The sequence below is a fragment of the Gorilla gorilla genome, chromosome 5 (genome assembly GCF_029281585.2).
Source record: "Gorilla gorilla gorilla isolate KB3781 chromosome 5, NHGRI_mGorGor1-v2.1_pri, whole genome shotgun sequence".
Classification (NCBI taxonomy): Eukaryota; Metazoa; Chordata; class Mammalia; order Primates; family Hominidae; genus Gorilla; species Gorilla gorilla.
Window position 1 is genome coordinate 167,228,776 of NC_073229.2, and position 21,068 is coordinate 167,249,843.

The window sequence follows — 21,068 nt, forward strand, 5'->3', positions numbered from 1 at the left end:
CAGGGACAGGTTCCCTGTAATGTTTTAAGAACTCGTTGATATTTGGCTAAGGAGGTGATGTCTGCAACTAAGTTGGCCGTCTCTCAGTCAAGCACAAGGTCATTGGTTAGGAAGGGCTGTCCATACAGCATCTCATATGGACTAAGTCCTGCTTTTTGGGGACAGTTTTGGATTCTTAGTAAGGCTATAGGCAACAGAGCAGGCCATGCAAGGTGGGTTTCTTGGGTTAGCTTTTTTAGATGTCGTTTGAGTGTTTCATTCATTTTCTCAACTTTTCATGAGGATCGTGGCCTCCAGGCGCAGTGTAAGTGATATTGTATACCTAACGCCCGGGATACTCCCTGGGTTACTGCAGCCTTGAAATTGGGGCCATTGTCACTCTGTAAACCTCAGGGAAGTCCGAATCTGGGAATTATTTCATGAATTAGTACTTTTATTACCTCTTGGGCCTTTTCTGTCGTACAAGGGAAGGCCTCCACCCAACCAGTGAAAGTACCCAGATTAGTAGATACTGAAATCTCTGAGATTTGGGCATGTGGGTAAAATCTAGTTGCTAGTCTTCTCCTGGGTAATGGCCTGTTCTTTGTTCTCCTGAAGGAGCTTGGCAATAAGGCAGGGGATTATTTCTTTGGCACACTTCACAGGCCCTGACTATCTGCTTGACAGTTTTGAAAAGGCCTGGTACAGTAAATAATGATTTGGCCATCTGATGGGTGCTGTCAATGCCTAAGTGAAAGGTCTGGTGAAGGGTTTTAAGTAATTTCCATTGGTTAGCTGCAGGCAAAAGTATTTTTTCTTTGGTGGCTGGCCATCCTGAGGAGAGGAAACTATGTCCTCGTGAGTTTCCCCATTCCATTTCTTCTGCTGAGTACTGGAGCTTGGTTTCCCAGAGGGGATTACCCCATACTAGGGGTCCTTCTATAAGCATTTCTAATGGAGAATCCTGCCTTGTGGCTCTTTTGGCTTCAATATCTGCTTGGCGATTCCCTATATTTCCCTTTCCTTTCCTTTCTGATGACCCCAGCAGTGTAAGACTGCCATCTCTTCAGGTTTCTGTACAGCCAATAATAATGTCCTAATGGTTTCCTGATGTTTGATAGGTGTTCCCTCGGAAGTTAGGAATTCCCTTTCTCTCCATATTGCTGCATGGGCATGGAGGACTAGGTAAGCATACTTAGTCTGTATATATTTACCCTTTTTCCTTCTAATTCTAGTGCCTGAGTGACGGCTATTAGTTCTGCCAGCTGAGTGCTAGTTCCTGGAGTGAGGGGATTACTTTCAAGTACTCCATTATCACTGAACACTGCATAAGCCGCCTTTCGAAGTCCTTTTTCTACAAAGGAGCTTCCATCAGTATACAAGTTGAGGTCGGGATCAGTCAAGGGAACCTCTAAAAGGTCCCCTTGAGCGGCATAGGTTTGAGCAATTACTTGTTGCCAGTTATGTTCTATTTTTTCTTCATTGTCTGGAAGAAATGTGGCTGGATTAAGAGTTGCGCAAGTGTGCAGTCACAGCACTGGTCCTTCAAGTAATAGAGCCTGATATTTAAGCAAACGGTTGTCTGACAGCCACAAGTCCCCTTTAACAGGGAGTATGCTGTTCACATCATGAGATGTCCACACAGTAAGAGCTCTTCCTTGTATCATTTTAACTGCTTTAGATACTAAGACTGCTATTGCTGCCACTACCCATAAACAATGAGGCCAACGCTTTGCCACTACATCAATTTCCTTACTCAGGTATGCCACGGGTTGCAAGCTGGTCCCAATTTCCTTACTCAGGTATGCCACGGGTTGCAAGCTGGCCCTTCGGACCTGTGTAAGGACTCTTAGAGCTATTCATGTTTTTTCTGTGACATATAAAGAAAAGTCTTGCCTCGTTGGTAAGCTTAACACTGGGGCTTGGGTTAGGCCCTACTTTAGGACCTGAAAAGCCACTTCTGCTTCAGGTGTCTATCTTACTAAATGGGTATTGGCTTCTGAGTTTCCTTAATTAGTGTGTATAATGGCCTGGCTATTTTGCCATACCTATTAATTCATATTTGGCAGAAGCCTGTTATGCCAAGGAACCTTCTTAATTGCTTCAGGGTTTTGGGATGAGGATAAGCCGATATAGGCTGGATACGTTCCTCACTGAGGGCCCTGGTGCCTTTGGATAATTTTAGCCATAAGTGTTTAACCTGCTGTAAGCAGAGCTGAGCGTTTGGTTTGGAAACCTTGTAGCCACAAGTGGCGAGGAAGATTAAAAGTGCTTGGGTGGCTTGATGGCACAAGGTTTCTGAACGGGCAGCTAGAAGTAAATCATCCATGTACCAAAGGACACGAGTGTCCAAGTATGAGAACTGGCTCAAGTCTTGGGCTAATGCCTGGCCAAACAGATGGGGGCTATCCCTGAACCCTTGGGGTAAAACAGTCCAGGTGAGTTGAGACATTGGGTTCAAAGGAAGATAAGAATTGAGAGTCAGGATGTACAGGGATGCAGAAAAAAGCATCCTTAAGGTCCAGGACTGTAAACCACTCTGCTTCCTCTAGTATTTGGGAAAGTGGAGTATAAGGGTTAGGTACAGCTGGGTATAGAGGGACAACGGCCTCATTGATAATCCTGAGATCTTGCACTAACCTCCATTGTCCATTGGGTTTCTGTACTCCTAAAATTGGAGTATTGCAGGGGCTATTGCATGGTTTTACTAGGCCTTGGGCTTTTAGGTCCTTAACAATCTTTTGGAGTCCTTGCTGGGCCCCAGGTCTAAGTGGGTACTGCCTTTGGTAGGGAAAGGAGGCGGAATCCTTTAGTTTAAACTTGAATGGGATGAGCATTCTTTGCTCATCCACATTTTCCTTCTGTTGCCCAGACTTCAGGATTAATTCCTTCCTCAAGTAGGGGACAACAAATGTGTGTTCCTTCTCCTATGTTCAGGTGTCTAATGGCCCCTGCTTTTGCTAGAATGTCCTCTCTAACAAAGGAGTGGGGCTTTCAGGCATAATTAGAAAGGCATGTGAAAAGAGTAAAGTTCCCCAGTTACAACTTATTGGCTGGGAAAAGTATCTAGTGACTGGCTGTCATAGGACCCCTCAGATAGTGACAGATCTGGAGGACAGTTGTCTGGGACAGGAGAGTAAGACTGAGAAGGCTGCACCAGTGTCCAGGAGACAGTTAACCTTCTGGCCCTCAATGGTCAAGCATACCCGAGGCTCTGTGACGGTGATGGCATGGGCTGGTGCTTGCCCCGGGCACCCTCAGTCCTGCTGCCAGCTCACGTGGTTAGTGGCTTCTGACTCAGAGGACCTTCATCCCCTGGGACAGTGGGCCTTCCAGTGACTCCCTTGACATAAGGGGCATGGACGAGGGGGTGGCTTATTTCTATTCGGACAATCTTTTTTAAAGTGTCCTTGTAGACTGCACTGGAAGCAAGCCCTATTAGGCATTTGATTTGCCCAGACTTTCCCTGTTCCAGAGCCTCCAAAGTCTGCTTGCCTGAGGGCCATGACTAAAACGGTGGCCTTTTTCTTATCCCGTTTGTCCCATTCCACCTGCTCCTCCTGATCTCTATTATAAAAAACCGAGGTTGCCAAGTTCAGTAGCATTTCTAAGCTTTGCTCCAGGCCTAAGGTGGACTTTTGAAGTTTTTTTCTAATGTCTGCAGCTGACTGAGTGATAAACTTATCCTTTAAGATTAGTTGGCCTTCAATAGAGTCAGGTGACAGGGAGGTTTGCTTCCTCAATGCCTTCCTTAGTCTCTCCAGAAAGGCAGTAGGATTTTCTTCCTTTCCCTGTGTTATAGTGGACATCATTGAATAATTTATAGGCTTCTTCCTAGTTTCCCTTAGTCCTTCTAGCACACAAGTTAGTAAATGTCTGCAGCACCAATCTCCATGTTGTGATTCTGCATCCTAATGAGGGTCTACACTGGGAAGTGCTTGCTGGCCTGTGGGGAATTGTTCTTTTCTCTGTTGTCATCCTATCATTGACTTAACTGTAACTGAGATATCAGAGATCGCCATACTCTCAGGCTGCAGTTATGGTGGCACTTCTCTCGTTTGGGGTTAGTGTCTGATCTAGCAGTAACATTACATCTCTCCATGTCAGATCAAAGTATTGTCCTAACCCTTGTAAAACATCAATATAGCCATCAGGGTCATCTGATAATTTACCTAGGTCTATTTTAATTTGCTTCAAGTCTGAGAGGGAAAAAGGTACATGCACTCTGACTGGGCTGAATTATCCAGAATACATCTTAGGGGTGTTTTTGCCTTGTGGAGAACGTTTCCCATCTGAAAATAGAACATAAGGATGCCAGCACCCCTAGTCATTTTCTGATGAGCATTAGTCATAGGTGTCCTCTATGGTCCTAATGCTTATTCCTTTCCAGGACGTATAACAACCCATGGACCTCTCCTTATTGGATTCGTTACGCTCACCGATGTAGCAGTCCTGCACCCCTTTTCCCACCTTTCTTGACCACAAAGAAAGGGGTCCAGGCTGCTGGATTCTAGTGGTCCTTTTCCAGCGTGCCCAACATTGCCTTTGTGCTCAGGGGTGAGTCCTAGAGCTGGGCTGGGTTCCTGAGTATTTCATAGCAACCCAGCTGCTCCATCAAGATGCATTCACATAAACAACAGTCCTTATGCAAATTCATTTCAGAGAGGGTGTAGGTAACTTTTTGAGTCAGGATTGAGATAGAGTTTTTTTGATTCCGTAAGTACTTTGAGACTTGGCTAAGTGCAAACAGCTCAGACATTTGAGCAGACCAATTATTAGGCAATTCTCCCAACTCTGCTTCCACAAGAGTCTCCCTATCAATTACTGAATACCCATTGTGGTTTTTCTCTCAATCACCTGGGAGGCACCATGGAGGCGCCATCTATCGTCCTGTCCTGAAAGGAGTTCCTCCTAGGTCTGGTCGGACCTTTGTATGGTAATTAAGATTTAAATCCCCTGTTAGGAAATCTGCTGGGTTAAGTGAATTTTCAGTGGTTAATGTTAAATCAACTTTTTCTAACAGAATAGCCCCATACTTTAAGATTTTTGAGTTAGTAAACTACCTTTTTGCTTTTTTGACTTAGAATAGTTCTGAACTGGTGAGGTGTGCTCACAATGAGGTTTCCTCTAAAGGTTATTTTTCTATTTTATTCTGTTAGCAAAGCAGTTGCTGCTACAGATTGAATGCATTTGGGCCATCCGTGGCTGAGATAAGGATTTTTGATAGGAAGGCTACGGGTTGTCAGTGGTTTCACTGTTTTCAGGCTACACCCTTGTTTACACTGACAACAAGGTAGTATTGGAGTGTTATAGGGTTATGGAGAAGACCTTAAATTATCAATTATAGGTTTTAAATTTACCCTGGCTTTTAAAGGAATAGGGCACACTTTTTTTCTTTACTACTTCTATCTCTCTTTTTCTCTCTCTCTGCCTCTCTTTCCCCACCCCCTGCCTCTCTTTCCCCTCTCTCTCTCTGCCTTGACTTACTCAATTCGCTTTCATCCTGATCTGTTATGTTGTTATAGACCCAGTTCCAGTTGTTAAAGTACTGGGTCATCAGTTCTAAGGCCCTGGCAAGGATGGTGGGGAACAGGTCCCACATAACTGCCCATGTTGAGAGCTGTATGCCTAAATTGGGAGGGACACGAGGGACAAGACACCCTGGGTTCATAGCCTAGGGCCCTAAGGACACAGTGTAGGGCTTCCTTAGATCCCTTTGGAGATACAACTTGCTCTAATACTTGGGAGAGGAAGTGAAAGTCTGAAGCATTAGTACCTAGGAGGCAGGGATCAGAGGAAGTAGATTCAAAGGTAAGGAGAATTTTGGGGCTATACTTTCAAGAAAGTTGTGGTCGGGACCTAGGAGGTATAGGTCAGAAGGAAAGATAGGGGCGCACGCATGGGCAACTGTTGAAGAGAGACTTCTGGCTGTGCCATGATCTCAACTGGCTTATGCCGGGAGTTCAGGACGACAACTGTCTGCCTCTAGTTGGCCCTCGGCTTCCCCCAGAAAAATTGTGAAAGTGGAAGCTGGTTCCAGGCAGACCAACGCTCCCAACCCAGAGGGTTGGGGGTTGTTAGAAAGCGTTTTCCCAGGAAGCCTCACACCTGAGTCTTAAGTCAGGCAGCCATGCTCATTGTTTTTAACCGGCCAACAGGTGCCTAGTATTTTCCTTCAATTCTAAGGAAGGATAGGACAGAATAGCAAGTGAAAGTGGTCTCGTATTACTCACCACTTTGGAGAATCCCAGTACGGGCTACCAAATGTTACCGGCGGGTCTTTGTTCGTAGAGCTCCCAAGATGGTGGCGGGCTGCTCCCAAGGTGGTGGCAAGCCTTTTGTCCTCTCACCTGGGGTTCTTGGCCTCACACATTCCAAGGAATGGAACCTTGGGCCGTGTGGTGACTGTTATAGCTCTATTAGAAGCTGTGGGTCATGGAAGAGAACCATGGAACCCAGCGACTAGTGTTCAGCTCAATTAGGATGAACCCAGGTGCTTAGCCGTGCCCAAACATTGGTGAGCCTTTAGTCTGATCAGAGCAGCAATGGACGCCTCACTGGATCAGGAGTGCAGCGGACACCTTGCCAGAACCAGAGGGATGGAAGTCAGCGGCGGGTCTGCGATGGTGGCAAACAACAGTGGTGGACAGCGAGTGAAAGCTCAGCTCGAGCTGTGAAAAGCACAGACCAGAAGAGTGTGCAGTTGCAAGATTTAATAGAGTGAAAACAGAGCTCCCATACAATGGGAGGGGACCCAAAAGGGGTTGCCCTTAGGATAAATTCTTAAAGGCAGAATTGCTGTACTGATATCTTTAAGAGAATATCTTAACTTTAAATCAATTTAGACACCGTCCAATACTTGGAGTACTGATTTCTCTATATTCTTGCTATAGAATGGGATAGAATAGATAGAAACGTAATGGCAATGATCACTCAGGGTGCGTAAACCTGACAATTTCCTGTTCAGTAGATTAACTGCAGATCTTTCGCCACATATCTCATAAATATAAGTGACTAGCTGTCTTTGGCTTGATGTTTATAAAATTCAGTGATATCGGGCACATTTGGTTTGGGCTCATAAAACCTTGAGCCAGACATAAATCTTCAGTTTCATAGAGCATCCTAATTAGGATAGAATCAGCATGGCTGAAGAGAGCAGGAATGGCTTTCTGTGTGCAGTAATCTTGGGGTCTGCCTTATGCATTCCATTCATCTTGCATTAAAATTGTGCTTTAGTCATGAGTGATTTATTAGGTCCAATTTGAAGAGTTGGCTTCTCAACTTTAGGAGTCTGAGGAAAGGGTATTTTCTATAACACTACACATCTTTTTTTTTTTGTAATTACATATGTATACCTTTGCTGTTTTGAAATAGACATATGAACATTAAAAATCCCTATAGAATGGGAAAATATACTCTTCTAAACTATTATGGCATATTCTATGCCAGAGAAGATTACTTCTGTATCAGCCCAAGCCCTGGCAGAGAAGAGACCTGGTGCACTCAAAGTCGGTAATTTGAATGAGTTTAGTGAAAGAACCATTTACAATTGTGGGCAGGATGTAGAGATCACAAAATATAGCACGAAACGTGTAGGTTAGTAACTGGGGACTGGAGAGTATCACTTCCAGGCCTGGAGCTTTGACCTTTGGTGCTCATCCAGTGTGCAGGGTGCCTTCAGAGGGTGTGTGAACGAACAAAGACCTCATGTTTCCTGTTCTTTCTTTGTCCAATGCTCATTGGACAGTACTCATTGATTAAACCTATCAGAAGTCAGAGGGTCAGCATGCCTTTCAATGCAATGAACACAGATCTACCAAAGTGAATACAGGAAACATTGGATTGAAATCTCCTTCCACAAATGTGTTCCACAAATGTTGCTGGCTAATTTGCAACTAATTGTATATGATGGAAGAACATTTCTATTTCACCAGGTATTTATAGTAGAATATAAAATGATAATTCGTAACATAAGACTTCTTAGCAGTGCCAGGCATGGTGCCTCATGCCTGTAATCCCAGCACTTTGGGAGGCTGAGACAGGTGGATCACTGGAGGTCAGGAGTTTGAAACTAGCCTGGCCAACATGGTGAAACCCCGTCTCTACTAAAAATACAAAATTAGCCACAGGTGGTGGTGGGTGCCTGTAATCCCAGCTACTCAAGAGACAGAGGCAGGAGAATCGCTTGAACCTGGGTGGCAGAGGTGCAGTGAGCCAAGATCATGCCATTGCACTCCAGCCTGGGCAACAGAGTGAGACTATGTCTCAAAAAAAGAAAAAAAAAAGACTGCTTAGCAAAATATACTACCAATTTATTGGAGAATTATGTATAGCATATTATACATCTGTTAATACCTATGATATGATGAATATATTAGACTTTATAATATAAGGGATAAGCACTTGGGCTTGGGAGTTACACTTAGTTTGAATCCCCTCTTTTCCATCTATGAGCTCTCTGACTTGGGGTGAGTTTATTACCTTCTGTAAGTCATAAAGCTTCTATTTTGTTTGTTTCATATGTTACACAGGAATATAATAGTACCTACCATATAGGATTGTTGTGAGGATTAAATGAGATAATGTATTTTTCTTAGTCCATTTGTGTTGCTATAAAGGAATACCTGAGATGGGGTAATTTATAGAGGAAAAAGATTTATTTGGCTCATGATTCTGCTGGCTGGAAGACTGGGCATCTGGTGAAAGTCTCAGGCTACATAAACTCATGGTGAAATGTAACGGGGAGCCTGAGTATGAAGAGATCACGTGGCAAGGGAGGAAGCAAGAGAGAGAGGAGAGGTGCCACACTCTTTTTAGCAACCAGCTTTTGTGGGAACTGATAGAGATATAACCCATTTACTGCCGCCCAGAGAGGAGATTTACCTATTCCTGAGTGATCCACTCCCATAACTCAATCAATTCCCATTGGGCCCCACCTCCAGCACTGGGAATTAAATTTCAACATGAGTTTTGGAAGGATCAAACTTTCAAACTACAGTAGTATGGAAATTGCATAAGCCAATGTCTGGCACATATTAAGTATTGTACTTAATAAATGTCTATTATTCTAATTGTTACACATGTGTGACCAGGGACAAGAACGAAGAATTGAGTTGGTTCATCCTCTCCTCATTTTAGGATGAAACTAATTGCTTAACTTAGTGTTTAGAAAGGATAGAGAGTTCAGTAATTAAGGGCACAGGTTCTGGAGTAAAATCTTTTGAGTTTGCAGCCTAGTTCTGCCTCTAGCTGTTTCTTTGACAAATACTTATCTGCTCATCTTCTCAGTGCTTTAATTTTTTCATCTGAAAATTGGGTTTGATATCTCTATTTATCATCTATCTATCTATCTATCCATCCATCCATAGATATAGTTATATTTTTAAAAGTTTATATACTGTATATATAAAAAGATAAGTATGAAAATTCATTATAATATCAAAAACTTAGAATTTATAGTCAATCTGTTTTCAGGATGTGAGAACATAGTCCCACAGAAGCCAGATCTGGTGAAATTGTTTTCCAATATAGGCATACCTTGGTGAGATTGTGGGTTTGGGTTCAGACCACAGCAGTAAAGTGAATATTGCAATAAAGTGACACACATGAATTTTTTGGTTTCCCAGTACATATAAAAGTTATGTTTACACTTTACTGTAATCTACCAAGTGTGCAATGCCATTATGTCTAAAAAATGTACATGCCTTAATTTAAAAATACTTTATTGCTAAAATATCTTAATGATCATCTGAGCCCTCATTGAGTAATTGTCTTTTACTAATGGAGGCTCTTGCCTTGATGTTGATGGCTGCTGATTGATCTGGGTGGTGGTTGCTGAAGGTTGGGGTGACTGGCAATTTCCTAAAATAGGACACCTGTGAAGTTTGCTGCATTGATTGACTTGTCCTTTCATGAAAGATTGTTCTGTACCATGCAATACTTGGTAGCATTTTACCCACAATAGAACTTCTTTCACAATTGTTGTCAATCCTCTCAAATCCTGCTGCTGCTTTATCAACTAAGTGTATGTAATGTTCTAAATCCTTTGTTGTCATTTCAACAGTGTTCACAGTATCTTCAACAGGGGTAGATTCCATTTCAAGAAAGCATTTTCTTTGCTCGTCTATAAGAAGCAATACCTGATCTGTTCAAGTGTGTCATGACGTTGCAGCAATTCAATCATATCTTCAGACTCCACTTTTAATTCCAGTTCTCTTGTAATTTCTACCACATCTGCAGTTAACTTTCTCCTCTGATGTCTTGAACTCCTCAAAATCATCCATGAGGGTTGGAATTGACTTCTTCCAAACTCCTGTTAATGTTGACATTTTGACTTCCTCCCATAAATTACAAATATTCTTAATAGCTTGTAGAATGGTGAATCCTCTGGTGTTAAGCTATGTATAGAATGGCTCACATTAACCAGGGTCTCTGCTCTGCTTTCAAAGAAGTTTTGATCTGACAGTGCAACTGCAGATTATAATGAGCTTAACACCAGAGAAATCTTTTAATATATGTTTTAAAATAAATGAATAATGACTGTATTAATAAATGCTAAAAATCACAATCCTTGCTGATAACGAAGAGAAAAAAAGCTGTGTCTCTATCTTTGAAAGCACTAGTCTATTCCAAGGCACAGTTACGATGGTAAAACAAAATATTGTTAGTCTCATAGATGCACATCAATGAAAGACAATAAGTTGGCATCTTAATAGCCATAGCTATAGAAATGGCTCTGCAAGACTGTAATTAACAAAACAATATAAAACTGGAGAGAAACATATTTTAGTATGACAGTACTAAAGTTAAAGGTTCCAAATATTATCAATTAATTAATCCCTAATTCATTCCAGGAAGGAAAGCTATACACATGCATAAGATGAAATGTACTATTGCTTCTCTTTGTTTAATTTTGTTACTTTTTTCCTCTATAAAATAGTAAATTCCAAGATAGTCATAAAATTAGGTGAGAGTAAACACCACCTGTAAGCAACATCTGGTGCTTTTTAGGTGTATTAGTAATATTAATAAAATAATATTTTACCTCAAAAAAATGGTGAATCCTTTCCAGAAAGTTTTCCATTTATTTTGCCCAGATCCATCAGAGGAATCACTACCTGTGGCAGCTACAGCCTTATGAAATACATTTATTTATTTATTTTTTGAGATAGGATATATCTCTCTCACCCATGCTGGAATGCAGTGGCATGAACGTGGCTCACTGCAGCCTTGACCTCCTGGGCTCAAGAGATCCTCCTGCCTCAGCCTCTCATGTAGCTGGGACTACAGGTGTGCATCACCATGCTGGGCTAATTTTTTGATTTTTTTTTTTTTTTTTTTTTTTTTTGTAGAGACAGGGTCTCACTTTGTTGCCCAGACTGATCTCAAACTCCTGGGCTCAGGCAGTCCTCCTGCCTCAGCCTCTCAAAGTGTTGGTGTTACAGGGATCAGCTACCATCCCCAACCTATATTTCTTAAATAATAAGACTTGAAAGTCAAAATTCCCTCTTGATCCATGGGCTGCAGAATGGGTGTTGTGTCAGAAGGCATGAAAACATTAATTTTCCTTTACATCTGCATCAAAGCTCTTGGGTGACTAGGTGCATTGTCAATGAGCAGTTACATTTTGAAAGAAGTCTTTTTGTTTTCTGAGCAGTAGATCTCAGTGGTGGGCTTAAAATATTCATAAACCATGCTGTAAACAGAACCCTTAGATTTTCGAAATGGTAAATGAGCATTGACCTCAACTTCAAGTCACCAGTCTCATTAGCCCCTAACAAGAGAGTAAGCATGTCCATCAAAGCTTTGAGGTCAGGCCAGGTGCAGTGGCTTGTGGCTGTAATCCCAGCATTTTGAGAGTCTGAGGCAGGAGGATTGCTTGAGGCCAGGAGATTGAGACTAGCCTGGGCAACATAGTATGAGTCTATCTCTACTTAAAATTTAAAAATTAGCTACGTATGGTGTCATATGGCTATAGTCTCAGGTACTCAGGAGGCTGAGGTGGGAGCATTGCTTGAGCCCAGGAATTCAAGGCTGCAGTGAGCTGTGATTGTGCCACTGCACTCTAGCCTGGGTGACACAGTGAGACTCTTGTCTCTGAAAAAAACAAAACAATCATCCCTCCCCTCACAAAAAAATCACTTTGAAGCCAGGCATTGACTTCTCATTTCTAGCTGTGAGAGTCCTAGATGGCATCTTCTTCTAATAGAAGGTTGTTTTGTCTACATTGAAAATCTGTTGTTTAGTGCAGTCATCGTCAGCAATGATCTTAGTTGGATCTTCAGTATAACTTGCTGCAACTTCTACTTCAGCACTTGCTGCTTCACCTTGTAGTTTATGTTATGAAGACAGCTTTTTTCCTTAAACCTCATGAATAGACCTCTGCTAGCTTCCAACTTTTCTTCTTCAGCTTCCTCATCCCTCTCAGCCCTCATAGAATTGAAGAGAGTTAGGACCTTGCTCTGGATTAGGTTTTGGCTTAAGGGAATATTGTGTCTGGTTTGATCTTCTCTCCAGATCACTCAGACTTTCTCCATGTCAGCAATATGGCTATTTTCTTTTTTATCATTTCAGTGTTTACTGGAGTAGTACTTTTAATTTCTTTCAATAACTTTTCCTTTGCATTCACAACTTGGGTAACTGTTTAGCACAAGAGGCCTAGTTTTTGGCCTGTCTAGGTTTCTGACATGTCTGGTTTCCTCACCAGGCTTAATCATTTCTAGCTTTTGCTTTCAAGTGAGAGATGTGCAACTCTTCTTTTCCCTTGATCACTTAGAGGCCATTGTAGGGATATTAATAGGCCCAATTTCAATATTATTTAATCTTGGGAAATAGGGAGGCCTGAAGAGAAGGAGAAAAATGGGGGAATAGCCGGTTGGTGAAGCAGTCAAAACACACACAACATGTATGGATTGCACTTGCCATCTTCTATGGGTGAGGTTTGAGGTGGCCCAAAACAATTATAATAGTAAGATCAAGGATTGCTGATCATAGATCACCATAACAGATATAATAATAATGAAAAATTTGAAATATTGCAAGGATTACCAAAATGGGACAGAGAGACAGGAAGTAAGCACATGCTGTTGGAAAAATGGCACTGATACCCTTGCTTGATGCAGGGTTGCCACAAACCCTTTAATTTGTTAAAAACAAAACAAAACTACCCATCTGTGAGTTGAGTGCGGTAAAATGAGGTGTGCCTCTATGTGACTGATGTCCCCCCATATCTGCTGGTCTAAAATCTGAGGTGGCGTCCATAAGATTCTTTTCCGTTTGACTCAGAGATAATAAGCATCTCGAAAGGCTTCTTTTCATTTCAGGGTGGCAGATCTGGGAGGCAGCCAATGTGTTGCCAAATTGGTGGCAGAAACCTAGAAAATGGGTAGGAAGAAGTAGTAAAAGCACTAACAGAAGTACGTTACATCCTGGGAGATGTAATATACACAAATAAAGTGTTGTAGGTTGTTGCTAATGGGAAGAGTTAGCAGCAGTGTACACTGAGGCCTGTAGTTTCTATTTTATGTACTCCATTGCTTCAGAGTGAGAGAACCAGCCGGTGAGTAGGGGAAAATACCTTCTCAATAGAGCTGAGGTTTGTTGCATGGAGGCCTACAAAGCACTATTTTACTAAATTGAGCTAGAATTGTACATACAAACATTTTCAACCATAGATCTGGGACTAGAATAGCACCCAAGTAAAAAAGTGACCCCTAGATAAGTCTCTGTATCCTATCTATTGAAAAATATTAATACTAGCATTAGACAAATATTTCCTTGCTTCCAGGTTGATCAAATAGAAAAAAATAACAACTTTATGCAACCATTGAAAATTATTGTAGAACAAAGGAAATATATATCATCCTGAAAACTCAAAAGAACACCAGTGAAAATTATTTACAATAGGAAACAAAAAAGTTTAGAAAACTGTTCAGAATCCTCACTATATTGAAAAAGGTGTAGTCTCGGTGAAACAGAGCACAATGCCATGAGTTGAGAATTGAGAAATGAAAAGGCAACAGGATGAGTTGAAAAGGGGAGTGGATGAAATGAGGTTAGTTGCAAGACTCTAAAAATGCAATGGCAAAAACAAAAAAGGAAACGCAATAGCAAAATTAACATCCACAATGGGGGCAGTAAAAGGTAAAACTGATACTGTGGGAAACCAGATCAGTGTGATGGAGAATAAGCTAAAGAAATGTTTTCAGAATTTAGAAGAAAAGGAAAAAGAAAATAATGAAAGAGAAACCGTGAGGTAAAGAGAATGGAACTTCAGTAACAATTATTGATTGCTCCTGAATAATAAACTATAGTAATTAGAAAAAAATAATAAAACAAAATTGATGAAAATTCCTAGTGTAGGAAGCAAAAAAAATTAAAAGACTAGCATATGAATTGAAAGGTTAATTGTCTTTCAGGCAAAACACATAAAAAATGACATTTAGCTGGACTCATCCTGGCAAAGTTTGAGGTTTAAAATAATGATCACCTATCATATAAGTAGCCATGCATGAAAAACCAAATAAAACATACACAAAGAGCACTCCAGAAAATTACCTAGTAAGGAGCAAAAATTACAATTTTTTGAATCATCTAAATTTATTATGTATTATTTAGACTCTGAGTCAAAGTAACAGAGCAACACCTAAAGAATTTTGAGGCAAAAATTATGTCTTCTAAAAATTTTATACCTGACCAAGTTATCTTCCTGAGTTAAGATAATTAAAATATATTATCAGTTATGTAAGTTTTCAGAACATACTATGCATATACCTCATCTTGTTTTTTCATCCATTTGTTACTGCATTTTAATTGAACAAGCCAAGAGAGGAATTAAAATAAAAAATTCAACAATGAAGTAGAAATGATATAAAACTAAAATGTCACTAATTTGCAGACTATTGGTCACAAATTGAGCTGAGTTAGTGTGGTTTTAATTACAGCTACTTTTTCTTCTTTTTTTTTTTTTTTTTTTTTTGAGATGGAGTCTCACTCTGTCACCAGGCTGGAGTGCAGTGGCACGATCTCGGCTCACTGCAACCTCTGCCTCCTGTGTTCAAGCTATTCTCCTGCCTCAGCCTCCCGAGTAGCTGGGACTACAGGCGTGTGCCACCATGCCCGGGTAATTTTTTGTATATTTAGTAGAGATGGAGTTTCACCATATTAACCAGGATGGTCTCGATCTCCTGACCTTGGAATTTGCCTGCTTTGGCCTGCCAAAGTGCTGGCATTACAGGCGTGAGCCACCACGCCCGGCCCTAGATACTTTTTAATGCTGTTTTCCTGGTTAAAGTTACAGAGAAATAATCTGGCCAGATATTTCCTACAGAAATGCTACTTTAATGAGTACTTAAGAATTATTTGTTAATTAGCACCTGAAAGTACTGATCTGAATATGGGCTTTTCCTGCCTTCATTGCTGTTTACATGAATGAATATAAATTGATAAGCTGGCTAAGGTATCTCTTCTGAAATTTTAATATGCTTTATCATTGGTCAGTTTCAAAGGTAAAGTGCAGTCTAATTTAGGCCTAACTAGCATGAGAGTGACTAAGTTATTTTAAAGACCGCACCCAATCAGATGGCTTCTCTTCTTGCTCTTAAATTGCGGTTTTAAATAGCAGAATCAAAAAGAGAAGATGAAGAGTGTTGTATTATTGTCACTGTAAATAGACTTATGCTTAATAGCTCACTGTGGGAATTCCCCTGAGATTTCATTTATGGGTACAGTATCAGAATGTCATGCTGATATGGATGGCCAATAGATAAGTATATATTAATAATTGATAATTTCTTAATGACGCTTCTGTCTTTGAAAAAATGATTTTAAAAGAAGGAATATCTTTCAATCCAGTTATGGATCTCTATCAAATATAAATCAGAGGTTAATAAGACTGTGTCATTGATACTGTAATACAATTGCAATTGCCTTATTCCTACTTTACATTGTTATTGAAAGTCAACCTAGCATATAATTTTAAAATGATTTTTTCCATCTTATACATTTAATTTTTCTATATATTAGCACAAATTAAACTCATAGCTTGACTGTAATCAACATATATGAACCAATATCTGGTTACCACAGAAAACCATTATTATATGACCTAATTTGATATTTAAAAAATTGCCATTAGTGACCTTAGGCACAAATAGAAAGGGAATAGCCCTGTACCAGCAGACTTAAATTGTAAAGGAAAAGTGAAGTTTTTTGTGTTTTTTTTTTTCCTAAGAGAATGCCTATCAGATAGAATCTCCCTTGCTTTTTGATGAAGTGGGGCTTGCTCTGTTACTTTGTAGTGGGAGAATTTCTCAGACGTTCTGCTGTAGCAAAAAATTTAGACCTTATCACCTTTCCCATTCCTACATCCCCTCATTTCCTCATTATTTTTCTTAGTGGCTTAGAGTGCATGGCCCAACCTTATAAGCACACCCCCAGCATACCCTCATCATATCCTGTTTACCTTCAATCTTACTCATTTGAAAAATCTATAATCCGGATTAAACTCAACTACTTGTCTACTCATGCCTGTACCCTAGCAGCTAAGAATGGTTGAAGAAAATCACAGAAGCCTCCTGTGTGATCTTGCTTGATGTTTATAACCACAAATATCCAATGAGCGCTCGGTACTGTGCTGACCAACCAGCTACTACACTTACCTAGGCAGTTTCATCTTCGATTCTCACAGTGCCTCTTTCACCTGTTTTCCTCTATCCTCAAATCTTGGGCATCCCTCTCTAATCCTCTCACTCAGCTGTCTCTTTCACTCAGAGAACAATCTTCATATTAGCCAAAGGGCATGATGACCTTGCTGCTTGTTTCAGTATAAGACAACAAAAGCAATCGGAAGAAGCTTCTACATTCTCCCATCATCAAATTTCTCAAACCACCTCCACTTGAAACTCTACTATACTTTCTGTCCTATTGCAGTAGAAGAAGTGTCTGTGCTTCTAAGGACAACTCTTCCATGTATACCTTGGAATCTATAACCTCATACCTACTCGAGCATTTTATTACTCAGAGTATCTCTCCTCCCTCCTGTGTTACAGTTTTCCATTTCAATTGCTTCATTTCCATCAGTCCACAAACATAGTGTGCTATCATCTCTCATCTTACACGAAACAAGACAAAATAAAATTTGTCTTTGTCTTAAATCTCCTAGTGTCACTCTATTTTGCTGTTTCTATTTTCAGCAAAACTCCTTGGAAGAAGTCTACACTTCTGGTTTCCACTTCCTCTTCCTCCATTCTCTCTGAAACACACTCTGCCCCAGTGAAGGAAGTCTAATCAAGGTCATCAGTAACCACTGCGTCAACACATACAGTGGCTAATTCTGATTTTTTACTTACATAACTCACAGGAATGACTAGCCTAGTAAATAACCTTCTTTTTCTTGAAGGATTTTCTTAAAACTTGGATTCTGGGAAGTGACACTCTTACCTTTCTTCTGACCATTCTGGCTATTTTCTGTTTCTTCTTAGCCTCCCTTACTGGTTCCTCTTCCTCTTCTTAACCTCTCAATGTTGAATTCCTGAGAAATCAGTTCTAGACCGTCTTCCCCTTATAGTCTACATTCACTACCTTGGGGAACTCAACTAGCATTATGGTGGCTTTAAATACATTCTATCTGATGTTGGTCCCCCAAATTTATATTTTGAGCCCCAGTCTCTCTTGAGCTCCATATTCTTGTATCTAACCACCTGCTTTTCAAACTTATATTAAAAAACTTTTCTTGATTTTACCTCCCAAACCTGCTTCTACTCCATTATTCTCTATCTAAATAAATGGCACCCCATCATCCAAGACTTTTGTGTTGTACAACTCCAGGGTATGTTGTTCTTATGGATTAATTGGACCTTTGTTAGCATCTTCTGTGCATTTTTTTCCCATGGGTATCTCATTTATTTGAATTGGACTAAAAAATGTAAACCGTTTGGTAGCTGTATTTAGCTCTTGAAAGTTTCAGTCTATCTGGGTAGCTGCTATACTAATTACATGATGAAAATGATCAGCTAATATTCTTTTGTTTGAGAAATTGCCAAAGATCAGAGAACCATCTTCATATTGAATAAAGTGCATAACTCAAAAAATAATAATTTTAACTTTAACTTCAGATCTTGGAAACATTTCAGTGAAGAGTTTTTGATTTAAAAAGACCATCAGTTTTCACTTACCATTTAGGATAATAACCATATAATATTTTTCGATTCCACCAAAAATGGCCACATTTCTCTTTGACTAAAAAGTAGTAAATATCAGCAGCTCTTTTTATTTGCTGCTACTACTGCAGAAAGCTTCATAAACTTTTCAGCCAGAAATATTGTAAAGATCAAAGAGCTTTCAAATGAGTTTCTAACTAACAATGTAGATACTCTGTCTGCATTAGCCAAACTTGCTATGCTCTGTTCCCTAGAGCACACCATATTCTAAGCAAGACAGGGATTATTAAAAAGTTAACCGTGGAATAAATAATCAGCATAAAATAGTATGCATGATATGTGCATAAGTTTTTAAAGCTAATTATAAAGATAATTTTACCTCTACTGCTGTTTTCCATATCATGTTATTTTCCCAGATTGTAATTTTGCCTCCTGCCCTGAAGTAGCTGCCATCCTGAATTTTGTGTTTATCTCCTCCTCCTTTTTTAGTAGTATATACCCCTAAACAAAATATTGTGTTGGTTAGTTTTGCTTGATTAGGGGCTTCATAAAAGTGGTTTCATTATGAAAGCTTTCTTTATCCAAACAGAAATAGTGTGTTTAAGTGGGGTAAGCTTGGCAGAACAATGGACCATTGTGATATCATTTACATGCTTATGTTTTTTATTGCCTTCAGTACTATGTAATTTGGTCTTGTCACTGATTAGCCAATTAGGAATTGGAAGGATGATATGTAAATGTTACTGTCTAACTGACAGAATGATTTATTACAAGTGTGTATTTGTAGAATTTCACCTGCTTTGTTGTTCGGGAGGCTCAGTGCCAAACCTAAACACAAGAGTCAATGGCAGACCTGTGGCCAGCGATTTATAAGAAAATTCAGCCACAGTTGAATTTCATTCAAGTACGGTTTTGTTTGCTTGCCAGTGGTGCCATGCTGGCTTTAGAATATATTTACCTTTTTTATAGTTTCCATCAGCATTGTTGATTTCAGCATGTATGGATATAACCCGTAGGTCCTGATGCCACCCAGTGACAGCACTGGCTTGGTTTTTGGCCCTGCTTGTGCTGGTACTTTCTATTCTTCCAATGTCAGTGTTTCTACTCTATTCTTACTGCCAAATGGATCCTCTGAACCGTAAGATTTACATGAAGAGGGCTTCCCTTTGCTCTTGGAAAACTCTGTGTGGCTCATTGACCTAGGTTGTTTCCTTTGATTTCAGAGATGGGAGAGGTTTTGTTCTCATTAAAAATATTCTTTTGATTTCACTATTTTGTCTTAATGTGATTTGGATAGAAAAATGCTAAAAATAATACTCTTACAAAGAAAGCAGAAAAAAAGAAGGAACTGATATTTGTCCATAGCTTTAATCCACAAAATTAAAAAGCATTCACTTATTTTAAGAAATAATAGGAGTCATTTTTATGAAAATGTGTTAGAGCTTACTAAGTTTAATCTTCTGATGTCTTTATTCTCTTTATTTTAAAAAGCAAGCAATATATACATTGCAACCCTCTGTAAAGATTGCGTAAGATGCTAATGGAGAGAAGATAATAATATAGTCATACTTAAAGTTTATTCTCTCTTTTTTTTTTTGAGATGAAGTCTTGCTCTGTTTCCCAGGCTAGAGTGCAGTGGTGCTATCTCCACTCACTGCAACCTATGCCTCCAGGTTCAAGCGATTCTCCTGCCTCAGCCTCCTGAGGAGCTGGGATTACAGCCACTCACCACTACACTGGCTAATTTTTGTATTTTTAGGAGAGATGGGGTTTCACCATGTTGGCCAGGCTGGTCTCGAACTCCTGACCTCAAGTGATCCACCCGCCTCGGCCTCCCAAAGTGCTGGGATTACAGGCCTGAGCCACCGCACCCAGCCTATTCTCTTATATAATTAATTTAAGCTCACTCTTATAAAATTTTCAAGTTTTATTTCATGTCATCTTTTTATGCATGCCTGAGAGGTTATTTTTCATATAATTCTTTTTGCTTACTGATGCTTTAAATAACCAGTGTAGGTAATGTTTATTAAAGTGAGATGTCAGGTTGCTGGCTTTCATTGTTGAAGAGTCTGTTTTAGGTGAATAAGGAGAGAAAATGAGATAATGAGGTGGCGCATATAGTAGCATCTCGGAGACCACTGAGACCAGTGCAGGAAAATATCCTGGAGTGCACAGTCCATCAGTTCCAGTATGAGTAGCCTGCAAGGATGATCCACATCAACATTCACAACATTGTGTAAATTACACTAATTAAGTAATCACTTTGTTTTTCTTCCACCATTTTAGAAGAATTTCCAAGGAATTATTGGTTGGGGGAAAGAGGGATAAGTTGGAATAGACAAGGAGAGGAAGATAGGATTAAGGGTCTAGATTCCTTCAGTGAATGGTGGCTCTGAGCAGGTAGAGATGAAGCGGAGGAGACTGGAGACTCTTAGAGGACTGTATGAGGGATAGAGCTCTGAAAACTGGGGAGACGGAATCCAGAGTGGTTTGTCAGGTGTGACACCGTAGAAACTGCCTATTGTGTTGGACTTTGGAGACTTAGGGGGAAAGGGTAGGAAGTGGGTGAGGGATAAAAGACTAGAAATTGGGTTCAGTATATACTGCTCAGGTTATGGGTGCACCAAAATCTCACAAATCACCATTAAAGAACTTACTCATGTAACGAAATGCCACCTGTTCCCCCAAAACCAATGGAAATAAGAAATTAATAATAATAATAAAAACTTCTACTCTAAAAAACAAGAAAACAAACAAAAACAATCACTTGGGGAGTTTTTACAATTTCTAATGCCCAAGTTTCCCTTTATATCAATTAAATAAGAATCTCTAGTGGTAGACATTGGCATCAGTATTTTTCAAAGATTTCCCAGGTTATTCCAATGTGTTAGCAAAGTTTGGGAAACAGACCTAGCCTATGCTATTCAGTCT

The 21,068-nt window shown here is 40.0% G+C and overlaps 1 protein-coding gene and 1 long non-coding RNA gene across 9 annotated transcripts in view; one reads left to right on the forward strand and one right to left on the reverse strand.

Moving 5' to 3' along the window:
* AIG1 (androgen induced 1) overlaps positions 1 to 21,068 on the forward strand; it is a 285,077-nt gene that overhangs the window by 20,356 nt on the left and 243,653 nt on the right. The gene's annotated exons all lie outside the window — the stretch shown is intronic.
* LOC129534564 (uncharacterized) lies at positions 13,096 to 18,736 on the reverse strand. The gene is made up of 2 exons (XR_008681199.2): positions 18,517 to 18,736; positions 13,096 to 13,352 (listed from the first exon to the last, which is right to left on the reverse strand). It is a non-coding gene; the product is annotated as an uncharacterized lncRNA (long non-coding RNA).